Source organism: Anabrus simplex, chromosome 3 (genome assembly GCF_040414725.1).
Source record: "Anabrus simplex isolate iqAnaSimp1 chromosome 3, ASM4041472v1, whole genome shotgun sequence".
Classification (NCBI taxonomy): domain Eukaryota; kingdom Metazoa; phylum Arthropoda; class Insecta; order Orthoptera; family Tettigoniidae; genus Anabrus; species Anabrus simplex.
The window spans coordinates 350891231-350910871 of NC_090267.1; the positions used below are offsets into that span (position 1 = coordinate 350891231).

Genomic DNA, 19641 nt, shown 5'->3' on the forward strand with positions numbered 1-19641 from the left:
ACCTTGGCAAGCAACAAGTTGAAAACAGTGGAAGTCAATAGGACTTTGATGATGCAGATGCTTGTTTAAAGGAGCCTAACATCTGGGTCATCGGCCCTTATTGTACGAAATGAGACAAAATGGGATGACAAAAGTCTAAAATCCTCCACCGACCAGACTTCAAACGTGAGGACGAAGAATGAATGGATGGATAGAATTTAAAACAATCAGTGGATCCGCAATGTCTCGCATTCACAGAAACTGACGTGAAACAATAGTATTACTGACCAAGGGACGGCGCCTATAGCATAATACTGACTCGATGATGCTTTCAGTCTGTAGGGGTCCAAAATCCAAGTCATCGGCACCTCATAACGGTACTTATCACTAGGAAAGTAGAACCATGGTATTTGTCATCTTACGGTACTAATCAAAAGTAGCGTAGACTCGCGGCATTCCACACAGTATGGTACTACTCACATGTAATGAAATTCGCACATGGAAGACAGACCTATGGTGTTTCGCATATTGCGGCGCCATTTACAGGCAACGCAAACCTGTGGTGTTCGTCACATATGTGTACTAACCACAGGGACCCACATTATCCCGTGGTGTTCCTCATATAGTGTGTACTAATCATAGGCAAGCCAGAACCATCGTGTCGCTCCTGAAGTGGTACTAATTACAGGTACTGTAGAAGTCGGCAAGGTACTCTGTTGCTGCTAATCACAAACCTAACATAGTGGTACTACGCGCAAGTAAAAGCGACCCATGGTGTTCCCCGCGTGGTGGTACTAATCACAAGTAGTTTCATGGTTCTAATACAATCATTCCTTGGTCTCCCCTTTTAGTCTACTCGTACGACAGGCAGGGGATACCGTGGGTGTATTCTTCGTCTGCGTCCCCCACCCGCAGGGGATTGTGTGTTTGGTCTGCGAGAGATATTTTATTTCCCTCAAGTCCGCCGGCAAGCCGGTTAGGACCCCCTATTAGCCACCTGGGACGTGCCACGTGGGAGTATCACCTCTCCCTCTGCTATGCCAGCGTAGTAGGTTCGTGGCAATAGGACATTACTGCTTACTTGGGATGAAGTACATAGCCGGCATATTCGAAGACTGGGGCCCAAAGAGTTTAAAAAGCAAATATGAAACGGTATATTTCCTTGCAGAAAGTAATGAATACCCTTTGTATAGATTATGAGTTATTATGTATTTGTTTTATATTTACCGAACGAGTTGGCCGTGTTGTTAGGAGCGCGCAGCTGTGAGCTGGGATATAGTGGGTTCGAACCCCACTGTCAGTAGCCCTGAAGATGGTTTTCTGTGGTTTCCCATTTTCACACCAGGCAAATGCTGGGGCTGTGCCTTAATTAAGACCACAGTCGCTTCCTTTCCGCTTATAGCTCTTTCCTATCCCATCGTCGCCATAAGACCTATCTGTATCGGTGCGACGTAAAGCAAGTTGTAAAAAAATAACCCACAGCTCTAGCTTATCAGACAAGCAACTCAATGTTGAAAACATATGAGCTACGAATTTTATGCAAATAAAATGTAATAAAGTATGAGAATATATATCTATATTTTTTTCCTAAATAAGCCAATCCTTTTCTTAATCATCGTTAAGCTGGTCGATTAGATTAGCAGTTTGCCTTTTTTTTTACCACTACGAGCGCTAATGTGAGTCAATGCAGAGTTTCGCTTAAGCCCTTACAACTACAATCGGCGTGGACATTTTTCAAAAAATAACGCCTTAGGGCATTGAACGAAGGAACGCATTACATAAAGAATTACAGTATGTAAATGAGTTAAATTCAAATCCAAGCCAAATTAAGAAAAAGAAAACTCTTAAAGAAACAAGAGATTTTAGGCTGTTTTTCGGAACTGTATTTAGGCAACCTTCGAAATTTGTTTTTCAGTTTGATAGAACTATCTAAGACTCACAATTTGAAACCTTTTGGGACCCTTTACTCCGTAAACTTTCGGCACAATTCAGGAAATTCCTTAATTTTACGTTTTTCGTAGTATGGGGGACCCCCTACTTTGTCTGCTAAGAAATATTATCAGCAATAAAATGTTTTGTATTTATGTCCTTGTATGAGTGCGATTACTCATTTATTTTTGTAATTATTCATTAACTAGTCAAAATAAAAACAAATCGAACTTCTAATGCTCTCTAGATAAATTCTAGAGCTCTCGTTATGTTACTACACATAAACGAATATTGCGTACGAGTGTCTAAGTGCGGCAGTGAAAATAATTTTTACGATGATTTTGGTTCATGGTCCCTTTTAGATGTTTTAAAACCTTGATGAATATGCGTGTGCATTATCCGTTTTCAATAGAGATAAAAACACAATAAACATTTCTTTTTTGAGCGGTAAGTATTAATTGATGAAATAATCTACTGAAATCTGAAATATAGGGTACAGATTTCATGAAACATATTTCTTTGTACCACGAAAGAAAAAAAATCACATTTACTACAATATACTTCAAATAAATAAGAAAAATTATTTATATCACCCTCAAGCACATTCAGTAGTTTTTCTCACTCCCTATGAATTTGATATCACAATGATATTTCTGATTACGCTAATTTGTATTCCTGTTAATACATTATGTACCGGAGGTACACCTGCCCCGTGGATTTAAATTAGGCATCTTTGAGAAGGACATCTGTAAATTGGACAGCAAACTATATGTGGTAAAAGAAGTTTGAACATTTATCGACAGATGTCGCTACTATCAACTTATGTGCTCCCTCTGTGGTGAGGGTGAGTAATGAATTTAAGTAAATTTTTGTGTTAAGGTTTCCTAAACTGAATTATTTATAATTTTTTTTCTAAAGTTATCAGCTCTTCTATTTCTTCCCGCCAGCTGAAAATTGTAGCCAGTAGGAAATTTTGTACATTTATTTAAGTAACCAATCAGAGTTCTTGATATTTATCTGATTGTCCAGTGAAAATTAGTGGTGTGTCAGGGTTTTGGCCCAGAAAAATCTGGAACCTTCCTCTCCACTATGAAATCTGGGACTGTTCGGGCCATATTGTCTTCGTGATCGCTCCAGTCAAGAAGTTTAGAGTGTGTTCCTAGTGGCGGCGGGGGAGGAGGAGGAGAGGAGATTGTCTCGTCCGTCTCCGGAAGGCCCACCAGCTCAAGGTAATGGCAGACTTTCCCTAAGCATGTAATAGTTTCTGAAAGCCAATATGAGGGGTAGGTTTCAAAATTATCCACTGATGTAAATTTCAAACTTTAAATGTAAATTTCAAATAAGTCTGAGGATTCTAGTCTAACCAAGGGAATGAAGAGTGGTACCCTATTTTCTTTTGCTAGTTGCTTTTCGTCGCACCGACACAGATAGGTCTTATGGCGACGATGGGACAGGAAAGGGCTAGGAGTGGGAAAGAAGCTGCCGTGGCCTTAATTAAGGTACAGCCCCAGCATTTGCCTGGTGTGAATATGGGAAACCACGGAAAACCATTTTCAGGGCTGCCGACAGTGGGGTTCGAACCTACTATCTCCCGAATACTGGATACAGGCCGCACTTAAGCGACTGCAACTATCGAGCTCGGTGTACCCTCTTTTATTCCCATTCACCTTCATATTGAAGTGACTACGATTTCGTAAGTCTTAAACTGATTTCATAATTTTGTAACTCAAAAATTTCTCTACATGTAGTCACCTCCGTAGTATAGGCTTAGCCTCTGTAACTTAGAGCCATCAGCACAAATATGGTTTTAGGTATTTTTCAAGTGTATTCTGAGGAGTGCAACAGTTCGCCTCCTAACACTTTGACTTTCGGCCATTAACTGAACCTTTTCTTTTTCAACTAAGGCCATGTACGATGGGTACATGCTATCCCTGTTAAAGTTAATTATTATTCATTTACTTTTCAATATAAATATGACTGCTGAGCAGTAACCGTAGTGTCTACTGCTGATTGTGTTAAGTGTAGAATGTGCCTTTAAGAGGCCTAAACCTGTAAATTTTGGAGAATAGTCTCCTGGAGAATAATTGTGTGGAGCAAGGACGCTCTATTTCTACTATTGTAAATTCGGGAATTCGGTCCCCTTGAGTGTTGGTGGAAGGGAGCAGTAGTGCCCTTGTTAAATTGTTAATTAGGAAGCTTCAAGCTCATGTTGTTAAATTGTTGTTGATTTTTCTGATATTATTACTCAACCTACCGAGCTGGACTTTGTACCTGATGAATTGTTATTTGCTTAGCAAAGTGTTATGTTTAAAATTTGAAAAGCAACAAAAGATCAAAGCAAGAAATATAATCACAAAGTTTTTAAATTTTTAAATTAATCTTCTATCTTTTCTACATCAACCCATTAACCTTCTTTCACCTCTGCGTTCCACAGAATCCCCGGAAGACTTTATAAAGACGAACAGTTTAGATAAATTTTATAAATTCTGAAATAATGCTTAGTTTAGAATACTATTTACCATTGTAATGATTGTTAAAATGACGATAGAGAGCTTGCATCCGAGAGCTAGTGGGTTTGAATCCCACTGTCGGCAGCCCTGAAGATGGTTTTCCGTGGTTTCCCATTTTCACACCAGGCAAATGCTGGGGCTGTACCATAATTAAGGCCACGGCCGCTTCCTTCTAACTTCTAGGCCTTTCCTGTCCCATCGTCGCCATAAAACCTATCTGTGTCGGTGCGTCGTCAAGCCAGTAGCAAAACAAATGACAAGAAAATACAGTCTGTTTAAATACATAATATATCACGCATAAGGCTTTACCAAAGCTTTCTCTGTCAGTTTGTTTCGGAAATGAAAAAGTGTTAATAGAATCGAAACAGACTTTCAACGTATTAGGTCGTGTTACATACATGTAGTACGCGTTGAAGAGATGTTAAGTACAGATCAAAAATGGCCAGCCGGACACCAGTGGGATCCGAACCCACAACCTCCCGATTTCGCGTCGGTTGCTCTACCATCAGTGCTCTAGGATCAGTGCCAGACCTGTAGCTCAGATCCTTTCAAACAGAACAAAGATGGCCTAGGCCTCCATAGCTCAATTGGTAGAGCAACCGACGCGAAATCGGGAGGTTGTGGGTTCGGATCCCACTGGTGTCCGGCTGGCCATTTTTGTTCTGTACTTAACATCTCTTCAACGCGTACTACATGTACGTAACACGACCTAATACGTTGAAAGTCTGTTTCGATTACAATCCGCTCGTGAAAATTCAATATCCATTGTTAATACAATCATGTATGCCATATTATTATTATTATTATTATTAATCAAAAGGAACTAAGTGCTTTTGAACTCCAAAGTAATTCCTTTTGACGAGTATGAAGATGATATTCAAAACAAAATTGACAATAATTCACTCCTTCCTATCTATACGTTTCATACAACAAAACAATAATTATAACGTGAATTTTCTACATTTTGATGTGGCAGTATCATGTATTAGGACACCAAAGTTTTGCATTCCGCATTAGGGTTCGTACTGGACAATCACTAGCAATTAGGTGTAAAGATTAATGAACTGTCGTACCATTTCACCTATGATCGCTGTTCGAGTTGTTAAAAAGTTTCAGTTCGTTTATATACACTACTTTTCAGTGTTCGAAATATAAATTTAGAAGTGGCTGTATACTTTCCAAGGTTCGATTTGCAGTATACCGGCTTTAGTGCAAAAATGTCTGCACATAAGCTTTACTAATAACGTGGTGTTCAGAAAATCGTGACTGTGGATTAATGAACTATCAGCGCGCGATGGCAGGAGGGGTAGTACAACATTATATTGTAAACATTGCCTTTATAAATGGTGCATGTTATGTCTCGGAACAAACTTTATGATGTTTTGTGGAGGCTTTTATTTACACCATTCTGCGAATATTTGGAAGGCTCAATCGCTTCCCTTCAAAGTGAAAACATTATGTTGGAATATACTCAGCTGAGCGATTTAGAGAACAGCAAACATGACCGTATTAATTACCACAACATCGGAGGAATCAATCACTGAGAGGCAGAGTGACTTAAGTCAACATTTGCTCTCCTACATTATCGTGCTGTATGGAGTATGTTTGTGTTTGCAATGGTAGATTTGAGAGAAACATAATTGTGTAAGCTAAATTAATCAGCCTCCGCTATTTATGAGACTGATACTACTTCCCCTCAGGATACAAAGCGCAATGATATAATCGTAAACTACACACATGGGTATTTGATTGAAGAAGAAGAAATGTTTAGGTGACCACTGATTGGTCAGCACTAGTTTTATTGCGTGACGTATCAGGAACTAGCTCTGACAATTTAACCTTCAGAAAATGCAGCTCGCAGTGCAAAATGCAACTTATTGCATTTGGAAGAACTACAACAAGTTAAACATAAACATTATGAATATACTAGCTGCCCATGGCGACTCCATAAGAAGTGTAAGGCTGAAAAAATGTACAGAAAATAGTGCAATACTGTAGTAGACCTACATGAAAGGTTAAAAACCCCTACCCGGCCGGGAATCGAACCCGGGACTTTCTGAATCGAAGGGCAGTACGCTGACCGTTCAGCCAACGAGTCGGACAGTAGATCTACATAAAAATATTCGATCAAAATTCACAGCATTTGGACCCAAATGAAAAATATTTTCAGACACTTGGTGTTTCATAAGGCTTATGCAATGTGGTTATAGCACAGTGGTCCAGACTGAAGGTACGTATGCAATGAGAACATCTGAATACTTCTAATCCATCACACCGGTGAACACCTCAAAACAGCACTCCAGATGGTCCCGAAGCCTTTCCGGTCTTTCGTCCGGTAAACCGCGGGTGAAAAAAAAAAGCGAACATGATGAGTGGCTTGAATAATCCTGGTGTAAACGATAGTGAGTTAATAACTCACTCTACTGGTACCTTCTGTTTGGGCGTCCGTCTCATCACTACATTACATGTGAAATGTAAGAAAGCATTATGAAACGCCGAGTGTCTTGAAATAATTTTCCATTTGGTGTCCAATTATCTGAATTTTGATAGAATATATTAATATTTTATAATTGCTTGTACATTATATCTGAAACGTGTCGCCTTCGGCAGCTTGTATTCATTTCAGAATATTTATATCTAAACAGTTCTTTCAAATGCAATAGCTTACATTTTTCACTGCGAGTTGGGAGTCTCTGGTGAGACTTACGAGGAACTTACTACAATAAGAGATCGATAGTGCAATGTCTAGTTAGGACCATTCAAAAGCCTTGGTGCTAACAATGGTGAGAGCAAGCCATCAACTACTAACGACTCGCCATGTGCATAGCAGAACGATAAAAATGAATGTACAGGAGGTATATAGAGCAACCTTATATGGAATGTTTTGGACACGCTTCACAAAATTGAAATTATAGACCTTTCACTTGTACTATTAGCAGCAAAAAAAAAAAAATTCGCCATAGTAGTCACGAAAGTTCGCGATAGCAAGAACAAAGGTGTACTCCCTCCTGGAAAGTATTCGACGTTGAAAATCATACCTCCTGGAATCACCGGTTACCGAACGATTGGCTACGCTGTTCGAGGCGTGTAGCTGTTAACTTGCATTTAGAAGATAGTGGGTTAGAACCCCTGATTACTTTTAGCGGGGTCGTTCCTGAATTAAGACCACGGTTGTTTCCTTCCCAGTCCCATCATCGCCATAAGGCCTCTCTGAGAAGACGCTGCATACGACAAATAGCAACATAGAACTACTGGAAAACTCAGCTTGTGAATGTCCGTTTATTCCGTGCATTCAAAACATATTACCGTACCAACTGCAGCTATACCATAAAGGGCAGTCAGTTTCACGATAAACTACACGGCAGATAGGTTCGCATTCTGTTACATGTCATCACTTCATTCACTTCTCGTAACCACGCTGTGCCGATGTTAAGTATCTGCGCATTCTGTCAGAGTGGATACCTAGCCGATCGTTCTTTGATCTTACTGGTGCGCGAGCATTAGTTGTCAGTTTGGTGCGACTTTTTATTCATTGCAAGTTAAAGGTTTGCTTTTGAACAGTGTTTGTTAATGATATCCAATGCGTGAAGTGTACAAATACATTCCATAGAATGTTGATATCTGCACTTCACGTTCATTCATTTTCTGTCGCTATCCTACGCACACAGTGAGTCATTAGCAAGTCATAGTTTGCTGTCACCATTGTTAGTAATGAGCTAGACCCCGGATTTTTAGGTGCTGATAGGTTATGCTGCAAACTTATTTAAGCCAATAAGAAGTGTACCCTACCGTGTACAACAGTTATGCTATGCGGTTTGCATAGACATTAGGAGTACGGCCTACAGAACTCCTAAAATGTACTGTATGTTACTCTTCCTACAGTATGAAAGGCGAGTTGTGCGACACTTCCTATTAACCAAATCAGTTTGCATTCTAACCTATTACCACCTAAAAATCCGAAGTCTAGTAATGACGCTTTCGAATAGTCTTAACTAGACATGGCACTTCTAAACTCGCACTCAGGTATGTTCCTTGTTGAAGTCCGCATTGCTGACTCTTGTATTTTTGATATACCGAAGTACAATGGAAATAATTCAGGCTGTATTTCGAATAATGTATCCCGTTAATTTAAATACACAGGAACCTGTCCTACTGCGAGGTCGGGAATGCACCGTGTTTATTTATTTATGTACAGCAGAACCCCGATTAACCGAACTTCGCTTAACCGAAATGCCCTGGCAAAATTGTATTTTAATATTTTGCTTTTAACCTCTCGTTCTTAGCCGTCGATATTAGTAATTCTCTTACTATATGCGCTGAGAGCTATTAGGTAAACAGGGAAGAATGTTATGTTTACCCCCACAAATATAGTTGTAAATTGTATTCTTAATCATTTAGGATTTAATGTTAACCATCAACAAAGGCTCTGTTATACCTATAAAGTGATTATTTTTATTTTTTATATTCTCAACCACCCTTATTTTTAGATCATGACTTATTCCAGAATGCACGTATAGCATAAAACAAAACAGTTTCTTACCATCTACTTCGTTGGATGATAGATTTTTTCTTGAACAATCAGGAATTATTACGATTATTATTACTGTATTATTCGTCATGAAGATTATGTAGACTGTGGTTAACGTTGCTTCAGTTATGGGAGTTTCATCTTGTTTACTGCTCGGACTATACTGCAGCTTCTGTTAGGAAACCAGGGAAGTCCAGCAACACTTCTCAATTAATATTTTCTTTCACCCAAGGTCTTTCCACTGGCCTTGCGGTTTTATACTGCAGTTCCATTACAAAAGAAATTGTTTCAATATTTCAGATTGCTTTGCTGAACAAAGCAATGAATCTACACCAGCTGATGTATTGTTGATTAAACGCTGACGCGACATAGCTGCACGACAGCGTTGCACCAAGAAAATTCAGAATAAAATCACTGATTCTTATGCAATGAATGACATTATGTACACATTTGAATGTTATTATACAGTATGCACCTTTTCTTAACAGAGTTTACGCATTTTTATTTCGACATTTAACTTCCGAAAATATATACCATGTGTCATCCGAAAAAAAAAACGCGTCAACCGAAGTGGCTCCGCCCCCTTTATTTCGAATAAACGGGGTTTCTACTGTAGTTGACTTGTAATGTCTGCTGTAGTTCGCATACCCAATTAGCTGCTAATGGAAAATGGTGTCCACAAGAAAACGATGGAAATATTATCCTCGGATAGTGCGAAAATCATCAGCTTCTCCAAGGAATGTAGGGTTGACATTTCACGAAGTGATCGTCGTCGTCAGAATTCATAAAATAAAAGACAATCCTATATTTTTCCCCATGAACAACGAATGAAGAACTAACCACTGCACTGATCACGAAAGTTCACTTCACCTAAATCCCTTGGTGTGGATAGCATGTATGGGCAAACCTCGAACTATTTAATAAGGAACCCACTGAGCCAGTAAACACCGCGTAGTTCGGAACGCTGCGGTAGATGGAGGTACAAATGGACAATGATTGCACTAGCTGTTGCTGATTCTTACACAAATATTGATTACGATTTATATGTAATTAAGACCACAGGAAACAAATAATAAACTACAAGATTTTACTTTTAATAATTACATTCGCAATTATTTCACTAAAATCTGAGCTTATATCAGTTAAAGCTATTTTCAGCTGTGCCAACCGAGGTTCATCAGTCAAACGGAATCTGTAGTTTGACTGTGCATACTTCATTTCTGAAAAGATTTGTGTTCACATAAAAGTAGAAGCAAATATATCCAAAATACCAGAATTAGTGACGTATTTTACAGTAATTTACAATGAACCATTCGTGACCCATGAATATTATTGATTCCCCACAGGTGCATTAAGTCAAAGTAACTAGATTGGCAATAATTGGTTTCATAGAAAGACCATTCTTCAAAGTCATAACGAAATTTACGTAAAAACTGATTTTATTGGCTTTGAATATGCCGTGACGTCTTTTCAGCAGGAATTGCGCCGCTGCCCGCCACGGACTGTTATTCGGGTTTAGTCGGGGTGAGTAGCTCAGACGGTTGAGCGCTGGCCTTCTGAGTGTGACAGAGTGGGACGGGAGAATGGTCAAGTAACGTAAGTATTGCTGTGTCTCTTCGATGTTGAAGAGATACACTTGAGGAACCGTTATGAATATAGCTAGGGGTTGCCTGGCCGAGGCGGTAAAGGCGTGCTCGGTTCACCCGGAAGGACGTGGGCTCGAATCCCCGTCAGGAAGTCGTAAAATTTAAGAAACCAAATTTCCACTTCCGGAGGTGCATATGGCCCTGAGGTTCACTCAGCCTACACCAAAAATAAGTACCAGGTTAATTCCTGCGGGCAAAGGCGACCGGGCGTAGAGCTAACCACTCTACCTCATCACGTGCAGCGGTTAACAATGGTGGAAGCCTTTACCTTCCACTCCTCCTAGGGCCTTCATGGCCTGTACGGAGGTGTCTTTGTCTTTGTCTTTTATGAATGTAGCCAGAATCTGTTTTACTTGATTGTACTGCTGTCTCTCTTTCTGTGCCTATGTTCTTCTGGATTTTATGTACATCAATAAAGAGTGGTCATTGGAAAACGACAATACGATATGTATGTTGTGAGGTGAAAAACGAAAAGATTTTCACTTGTTAAAAGCTTGTAAGGGTACTCTAGTTATTAGTTATTAGAAGAAAATTCATGAATGAGAGTCAGTTTGTTGCCTTAAAACAGGAAGGTAATGACCATAAAATCATAAGAATGGAAAAACACGATGAATATTAGTAGATTTTAGATGTAGTGAGGAAGACCTGTGTAAAGAGTGTAAAGGAAAAGCTGAGGTAAGAGTGTCAGTGAGTGAGTGAGTGAGTGAGTGTCGAGACAATTTTCTAAATGGTAAGAAGTAGATTTTAGATGTAGTTAGAAAAGTGTGTGTGTCAATTAGCTGCCTTAACAGAAATACAATGTATTAAATGTAAATGACCGAGCTCGATAGCTGCAGTCGCTAAGTGCGGCCAGTATCCAGTATTCGAGAGATAGTGGGTTCGAACCCCAATGTCGGCAGCTCGTAAGGTGGTTTTCCGTGGTTTCCCATTTTCACACCAGGCTGTACCTTAATAAAGGCCACGGCCGCTTCCTTCCCACTCCTAGCCCTTTCCTGTCCCATCGTCGCCATAAGACCTATCTGTGTCGGTGCGACGTAAAAGCAACTTGCAAAATGTAAATGATAGGCGTGCTTTAACTCAGCAAACGAAAATACGTTTGGGAGTACGTAGATTAACTCAATATACCTTGTTTGCTTTTGTGCTTTTTTTTATATATTTTCTCCTGCGAAATGATCTAACTGGGAGAATTATGTGTGGGCCAGGAGAATGTAAAGGTACATAATTGAGTGGATTGATTTTTCGAGCTTGTAACCATCACGTCCCTACCCTACCGCCGTTTCTTGTACAGAAAGATGACTCAAAGGAAATTAGGATATTTAAAATTACAAGAAAATACCATTATGTGGAAATAAATCACGCCACATGGCACGTACAAGAACTCGGGCGGGACAAAATTTCGGCTCCTCGGCGTCTCTGAAAACCGTGGAAGAAGTTGGAGGGTCATGACTTATTATTATTCATGTTTATGATGTGAAATTTTGAATGAGTAACGGAAGAATGGAAAAAGGGACCTCCCGCAGTGCCATATATTGTTGTTTGCGCTAAATGCCCATGCATGCACTAGAACGAGAAGAAAATCTGGGAGCTCAGATAGTAAGTGGATGCAATGAGAAATTCAGCTGTGACCCGTTCCACAAGTTGTGAGACCCTGAGGAGCTTCTCCACATCTTCAACAGAGTATCGTACCGCAGAGTAATACTTGTGGGTATTTTGTAATAGAGGATGGGCCGTTAAACTTGGCACATGACCGCCGACCTAGTTCTACGGACGATGCCAGTGATAGTGAATAATACAAAATAAAAATAATACAGAGTGGGACGGGAGAATGGTCACGTAACGCTGTCTCTCCTCGATACTGCCCGGCTCGTGCTGCCCTTTGGTCACAAGGGTCCCGGATTCGATTCCCGGTAGGGTCGGGAATTTTAACCATAATTGCTGTCATTTCTTGATGGATACAGTACTTTTGCATCCATCTCTTGGCACAGGCCAGAGTAAAGTGTAGCTTCCACCGAAGTCCCAGTCTCATCCATGGCTGTGACAATATGGAAGCTGCTGGGGTATGGATGGTGCTGAGTAATGACATTCAGAGCACGACTAGTGCATCTGAGTGTTATGAAAGGTACTGATCATAGGATCAGTCGTGCTGCAATAGTACTTTCTGACCCAGTGAGGAAAGCAATGGCAAACTACCTCACTCCTCATCTTGCCTAGTACGCCTCATTTTGGTGCTGCCATTGGTTTTGGGGTTTCCTTGTAACTGCATAACCTTTGGTGGTGCTATTTGAGGATCCAACCAGCCTCTGGGCTGATGACCTAACAGACAGACAATTGGTTAATTCTCCCGGCACGGGACTCGGCGTATGTGTCGTCTTCATAATCATTTCATCCCCACCACGACGCGCAGGTCGCCTACGGGAGTCAATTCAAAAGACATGCACCTGGTGAGCCGAAGTCCTCGGACACATCCCGGCACTAAAAACCGTACGCCGTTTCATTATTTCCTCGATCCTGAAGACATGCACATTGAGGGCGTTATGAATGTAGCTAGAATCTGTTTTGCTTGATTGCACTGATGTCTCTCTTTCTAAGCGTATGCTCTTCGAGCTTTTAACTGTCACGTCCCTACCCTACCATCTTTTTTTGTACAGAATGTTGACCAAAAAGTGTCCCCTGTGTACACATTTACAGATTTATGTTGGCTGTGTTTAATGAGCACTGGATGATAGTACTAATAATATATTTATAGCTTTAAATATCAGCGTATAAGAAGAAGCCTCTTTTTTTTTTTTTTTTGCTATTTGCTTTACGTCGCACCGACACAGATATGTCTTATGGCGACGATGGGATAGGGAAGGCCTAGAAGTTGTAAGATCGCCCGTGGCCTTAAGGTACAGCCCCAGCATTTGCCTGGTGTGAAAATGGGAAACCACGGAAAAACCATCTTCAGGGCTGCCGACAGTGGAATTCGAACCCACTAGCTCCCGGATGTAAGTTCTCTCGTCATTTTAACAATCATTACAATGGTAAATCGTATTCTAAACTAAACATTATTTCAGAATTTATAAAATTTATCTAAACTGTTCGTCTTTATAAAGTCTTCCGGGGATTCTGTGGAACGCAGAGGTGAAAGAAGGTGCGGGCAATAATGGGTTGATATAGAAAAGATGGAATATTAATTTAAAAATTTTAAAAATTTGTGATTATATTTCTCTGACATTACTATGTGTCTGTGTGAGAGAGAATAAATGTATTTGTATCACGCTTGAAAAAAAACTCTCATTCCTTGAAATACCACTATTTTGACCGGTAAATCAATGCCATTTTAATGAAACCAAGCAAACTACACTAAAATATAAAATTATAAATTTCGCTTCCCTCGCTTGTGACGCTTTTTCCAGATTATTTACCATGTAATACTTCGCTTCCAAATTTAAATATATTAACTGCGTAAAATTTACTTGTATTTTGTGCATTGCCTTCCATTAATACAATTCTTTATTCTTTTCAGGTAAGCAGATGCTCTTTATCTGTTGGCCGTAAAGACAATACTAAGTACGTAAGTTGCATTCATTACACGTAACATAATATGTTGCCTAGCAGGATCTGATGAAAATTCTGTTGGCAAATTTAATATCCAATGGAAATTACTGTGTAATTTCAGTGTCTCAAATTACTGAAATGTGCAGGCAGTCTAGCACAAGAGAGGTTCCAAAATACTTTGATGGCCAATGGTGTGTGTTTTATAGACTATGATATAAAAATGAGGACTTGGCTTCTTTGCGGAATATACATGGATTGTCTTTAAGTACAGAAGCTATAAATAGTGAAAGAAAATAAATAACATGCATATTGATTTGTAAATTGGCTGAATGTTAGACACGTACATGCCCTTAGAAGTATTTACAGATTAGGTGAATAAATAGATGTCATGCTTGTTGTAAGTTAATTATAAGTGACATGAAGGGTGATAATTAGAGAACACCCAACATATTAATACTTCCTGCTGCTCACAGCGGCCCTTGAACAATTTTCTGAAAGCCTTATTTTAATGTAATACTTTGAAGAGTTTCTTAGCACATCTTTATTTTTCAGATATCTCCATGTCAAAAATTCGTAAGGCTTGTTAAGAGCCTGCGATGGTTGTGACGATATGATAGAAGGTTTCCCTATGAGAGATGTACTGTATAACACCAAGAATCAGCCTTCAGTCCATATTTTTTGGTTATAGATGTACTGGTGAACGGTACTAAGCGCGAACACCATGGACAATGATGTTTGAATATTTTGTCTAGCGAAATTCCTGCCCGTCTAGCCTATATTACATTAAATTTGCTATTTGTTTTACATCGCACTGACACCATAAGACAAGTCTTCTGGAGGTAATGGGACATGGAAGGAAGTGACAGTGACCTTAATCAATGTATAGTCTCGTGTGAAAATGCGAAACCACGGAAAAACATCTTCAAGGCTGCCGACAGCGGGGTTCTAACACCGTATCTTCCGATGCACGCAGGCAGCTACATGACCAAAACCGCGCAGCCAACTGGCTCGGTCGGTCAGACTAAAAGCAAAGGGAAAGTAAAGGAAGTGAACATTGGAATAGAGATGGTGAAAATTCGTTGAAAAGCAGAGTAGGCCTATGATAACAAGGGACGGAATTTCTGTAAGACTTCGAAGAATCACGTTGCAAGTAGAAGGGATCAACGTAGGATAAAATTTGAGGTACAGACGCTAAGGCTTCCATAGGATCCAACGTGGGTGGAGGAATCGAGGAAAGTAAGTGGAACGTTATGATAAGCAAGTGAACAGCAGATGAGCTGAGCAAGGAAGTTGTCAGATAGTATACCGTACACTTTGTAATTAAAAACAAAAGTATCTCAGCGGACTCCTTCACAGAATAACCAGCGTCAAATTCCTTTCTTAATAAAGCACTGTAGGTCTTGTCTCCTTTTTTATCCCTAGTGTTTTTTTGCTAGGGCTTTACGTCGCACCGACACAGATAGGTCTTACGGCGACGATGGGATAGGAAAGGCCTAGAAGTTGGGAGGAAGCGGCCGTACAGGTACCGCTCCAGCATTTGCCTGGTTTCAAGATGGGAAACCACTGAAAACCATATTCAGGGCTGCCGACAGTGGGATTCGAACCTACTATCTCCCGAATCCAAGCTCACAGCCGCGCGCCCCTAACCGCACGGCCATATCGCCCGGTCCCCTAGTTGTTTAAAGTCGCACTAACACATGTAAGATTTTCGCTGACGTTAGGATGGGAAAGGGCTAGGATTGGGAACGTATCGGCTATGGTCTTAATTAAAATACAGCTCCAGCATTTGCCTGGTGTGAAAACTGGAAACCATGGAAAAATCTCTTCTGTGTTGCCGACGGTGGGATTCGAACCCACCATCTCTCAAATGTAAGCCATAGTTACGTGATCCTAACCGCACGACACACTCGCTCGATTATGTCTTGTCTTACTCTTTCATATACACATTGGCAATAATCTTGGCGTCATTCCAAAAGATAAAGTGAAAAGAAGCATTTAGAGCAGTATGTTGCCTATGCTATTTATTAATCCCATTCTGAAAGCATAGAAGTGGACCCTTTTACTGCCGAAGTCTGCATAAACCTCTGTGAATTAATGTAAAATCTCCACGATAAGTGCTCCTTTGTTTTGGACTTACATGTACTCAGACGTTCACTTTCTGTGTCAAGAAGTGTCCGGGCAGTTGCAGAGACGCAAAATAGGAAATTGGTGGTGACAGAAATGCGAATGTTGGATGGATACGTGCGTTTCAGAATTAGACAGGATAAGAAATGATCGAATTAGAAGGTCGGTCAAGGTAGGGTCGATGAGTTTTTATTTATATTATTGCTAGTTGCTTTACTTCGCACCGACACAGATAGGTCTTACGGCGACGATGGGACGGGAAAGGGCTAGGAGTGGGAAGGAAGCGGCCGTGGCCTTAAGTAAGGTACAGCCCCAGCATTTGCCTGGTGTGAAAATGGGAAACCACGGAAAACCATTTTCAGGGCTGCCGACAGTGGGGTTCGAACCTATTATCTTCCGAATACTGGATACTGGCCGCACTTAAGCGACTGCAGCTATCGAGCTCGGTGGGTCGATGAGTAGCAAAGGTAGTTTGTGATAGTTTGAATATGTTGAAGGAGGATTCGGTAGTGATGATTGATTATGGAAAATGATAACCGACGCTATAAGAGTAAGGATATGGTGAAGGAATAAAATCCCAATCTGGAGAGAAAGAGACGAGGAGAAGAATCCTGAACAAGGGAGAGGAGTGGAAAAAAAGGAATATCGACCCCATACAATAGTGAGATATGGTCTCATTAAGGACAATCTTCATTTGAAGCAGATCTACTGAAGTCTCTGAACGTACGTCTCATTGTGGAGGTAATAATTTTTTTTTAGGTATATGCAACGCTTAGAGAATTAGTGTTATCTCTGAAACGGATCACCACGCCCTTGTTTATTTGAGTTTTCCTGCTTAAGTAGCTTAGTCTCTTCATTCCTCCCTCGCTAATTGGGCCATGTGTGTGTGAAGAACAAGATGAAGTTTTTTCATACATGGATGTAGCGAGAACGATTACTGATACGAAACACATGGTAACAATGACAGAAAGCCAGAAAAAGTTAGGAATATAAACGATGGATGAAGTTGTACGAGTGTACCGGCTTCAATGATGGGATCATGTGAAGCGAATTGGGAGACGAGAGAGTCCGAGGCGATGGCAAACTAAGGTTTCGATGATTTCAACTTCAGGGGTGTAGAATTTGATAAGTCACACTGCTGGTTGCATGTTGAAGATTGGGAAGGCACCTAGCACATTTACGGGGGCTTGCAGACTAAACGCTGAAAGAAAGACAGTACGTAACGAGTGTGTGGCATCGTATTACTATATGATGATTCGTCTGCGTCGACAGGGACAACTGCTCATCGATACTATAAACGAATTATTCGTTAATAATTAGTTGAAGGCAAACATCGATATTATCTATTGTACACGTATATATAATGTATGTAACAGTACTTTTGAACCTAGGAACATGGTATTCTAGTTTGATAAAATTAAGCGTCAACGAGAAGTTTGTTCTTACGATCATTTGAAATCGATGCCGATGTGCAGATAGTTTTGATGTATAAAATTACATTTAAATTTATAACAACTGAGGAATTATTGAATTGGCTGTAATATCGCTCGGAAAATATTTTGTCAAAAAAGGAAATTGATTCGAAAAACCGTATGTAAAACAAAATGAAATCACAGATGACAACTTTTTCTGTGAAATTAATAATAATAATAATAATAATAATAATAATAATAATAATAATAATAATAATAATAATAATAATAATACTTGCTTTACGTCCCACTAACTACTTTTAGGGTTTTCGGAGACTCTGAGGTGGCCAAATTTTGTCCCGCAGGAGTTCTTTTACGTGCCAGTAAATCTACCGACATGAGGCTGACATATTTGAGCACCTTTAAATGCCACCGGCCTGAGCCAGGATCGAACCTGCTAAGTTGGAGTCAGCGCCTCAACCGTTTGAGGCTCTCAGTCCGGCAAAAGAGAATTACGGTTACAGAAACTTGTGTGGTAGCTGCAGTTGTTTTCCCGGCAGAACGCGATGGCTCAATAAGCAGTTAAATTTCTGCGTCCCAACGAATATGAAGATGTGAGGCCGTAGCCTAGACAATTGCTCATCAATCTACGATGTGACTGCGCTGAATTTACTATTACATACTCACATTGAGGTGTAACGTAACCGTTGATCATTAAACCGATTGCACATTATTTCTATTCGTACAAGTATCTAGCATGTATGTATATTTATTTATGTATATGAAAAACGAAGAAAAGGAGAAGGGAACTATCCATCTTAGAGGACAGTTTCCTGGAAACCGATTCTTTGAGCGCAATTGGCAGACACATCTCATTTTTAAACATTTAATTGCTAAACGACTGTATTAATATTCAATCTCGCAACCTTGAGTACGGAAGTCGAACTCCTAATGAGGCTGTGCAGGCTAACTTGTACTATTAAGATATTTGTTGTTTGAGTAATTGTAGGTTGTTTGTAACTTGATTCAGCATAGTGCCCTGCAACTTCATTTTAGGCAATATCTTAGTGTCTTCGTTTTAGAGCATAGGCAGAAATTTCCGAAAATACATACTCAGCATAGCTGCCTTGATTCAGAATTTTAATCCTTGCTGTCTGAACAATTAACAGGACGTTCATAAAACACAATAATAGTGACATCAATCTTTGTTCGTTACTGGAGTACTAAGCACTATTGTCTTTGCTAGTGGTTCATCGATGCGCTAAAACGTCGAAGGTTTTCTTCGACGCAAGGGAGGGAAAGGGGATTAGGGAGGTAGAGGCCGCGGCCTTAATTGAGGTACATTCCCAGCATTCACCTGATGTCAACATAGGGAAACCATGGAAAACCACCTTTAGCGTTGCTGACGGAGAGATTCGGGCTCACTATCTCTCAAACGCATACTGACAGCTACGTGACCGGAAGTGCGTGTCCAACTTCTTATTATTCTGCTTCTTCTTCGAGGCTTTATATGTATTTGGCCCGTTCATTTCACTAGCCCTACTTGGAGGAAAGTATCCACTCTTGCATGTTTCTGTGGTAATTCGCAGTATAGTGAGATGTGGCTCGGTGTGCAGATGAGAAGTTCCCAGTTCCCGAGCCAGAGGAATTAATATTAGAGTAACGATCTTAGACCCGGCCGAGCGTCGAACCCGGGAGTCATCAGAACTGAAGATCATTACGTTCACCATTCAGCTAATGAAGCTAGACGCGCGTCCTACTTGCTCGAGGTAATGAAACCTAATGTAGGAAGCGATTGATGTCGTTTACAGTATCGGTGAGACCAGTTGTATTACTAGTTAACTTTTAGTGTTTGTAATCCGCGAGGTTCTTCTGTTCTTAAAGTTTGGACCAATGTCGAAGCTGCGTAGTCACACTCGCATCAAGATCGACTGTTCCTCGCTATAGGTTATCGATTGATTTTGACACCGCGT

General features: G+C 40.3%; 1 protein-coding gene across 1 annotated transcript in view; it reads left to right on the top strand.

The window, feature by feature from the left end:
* The window catches only part of LOC136866364 (rho guanine nucleotide exchange factor 17), a 603351-nt gene that overhangs the window by 148983 nt on the left and 434727 nt on the right, over positions 1 to 19641 (top strand). The gene's annotated exons all lie outside the window — the stretch shown is intronic.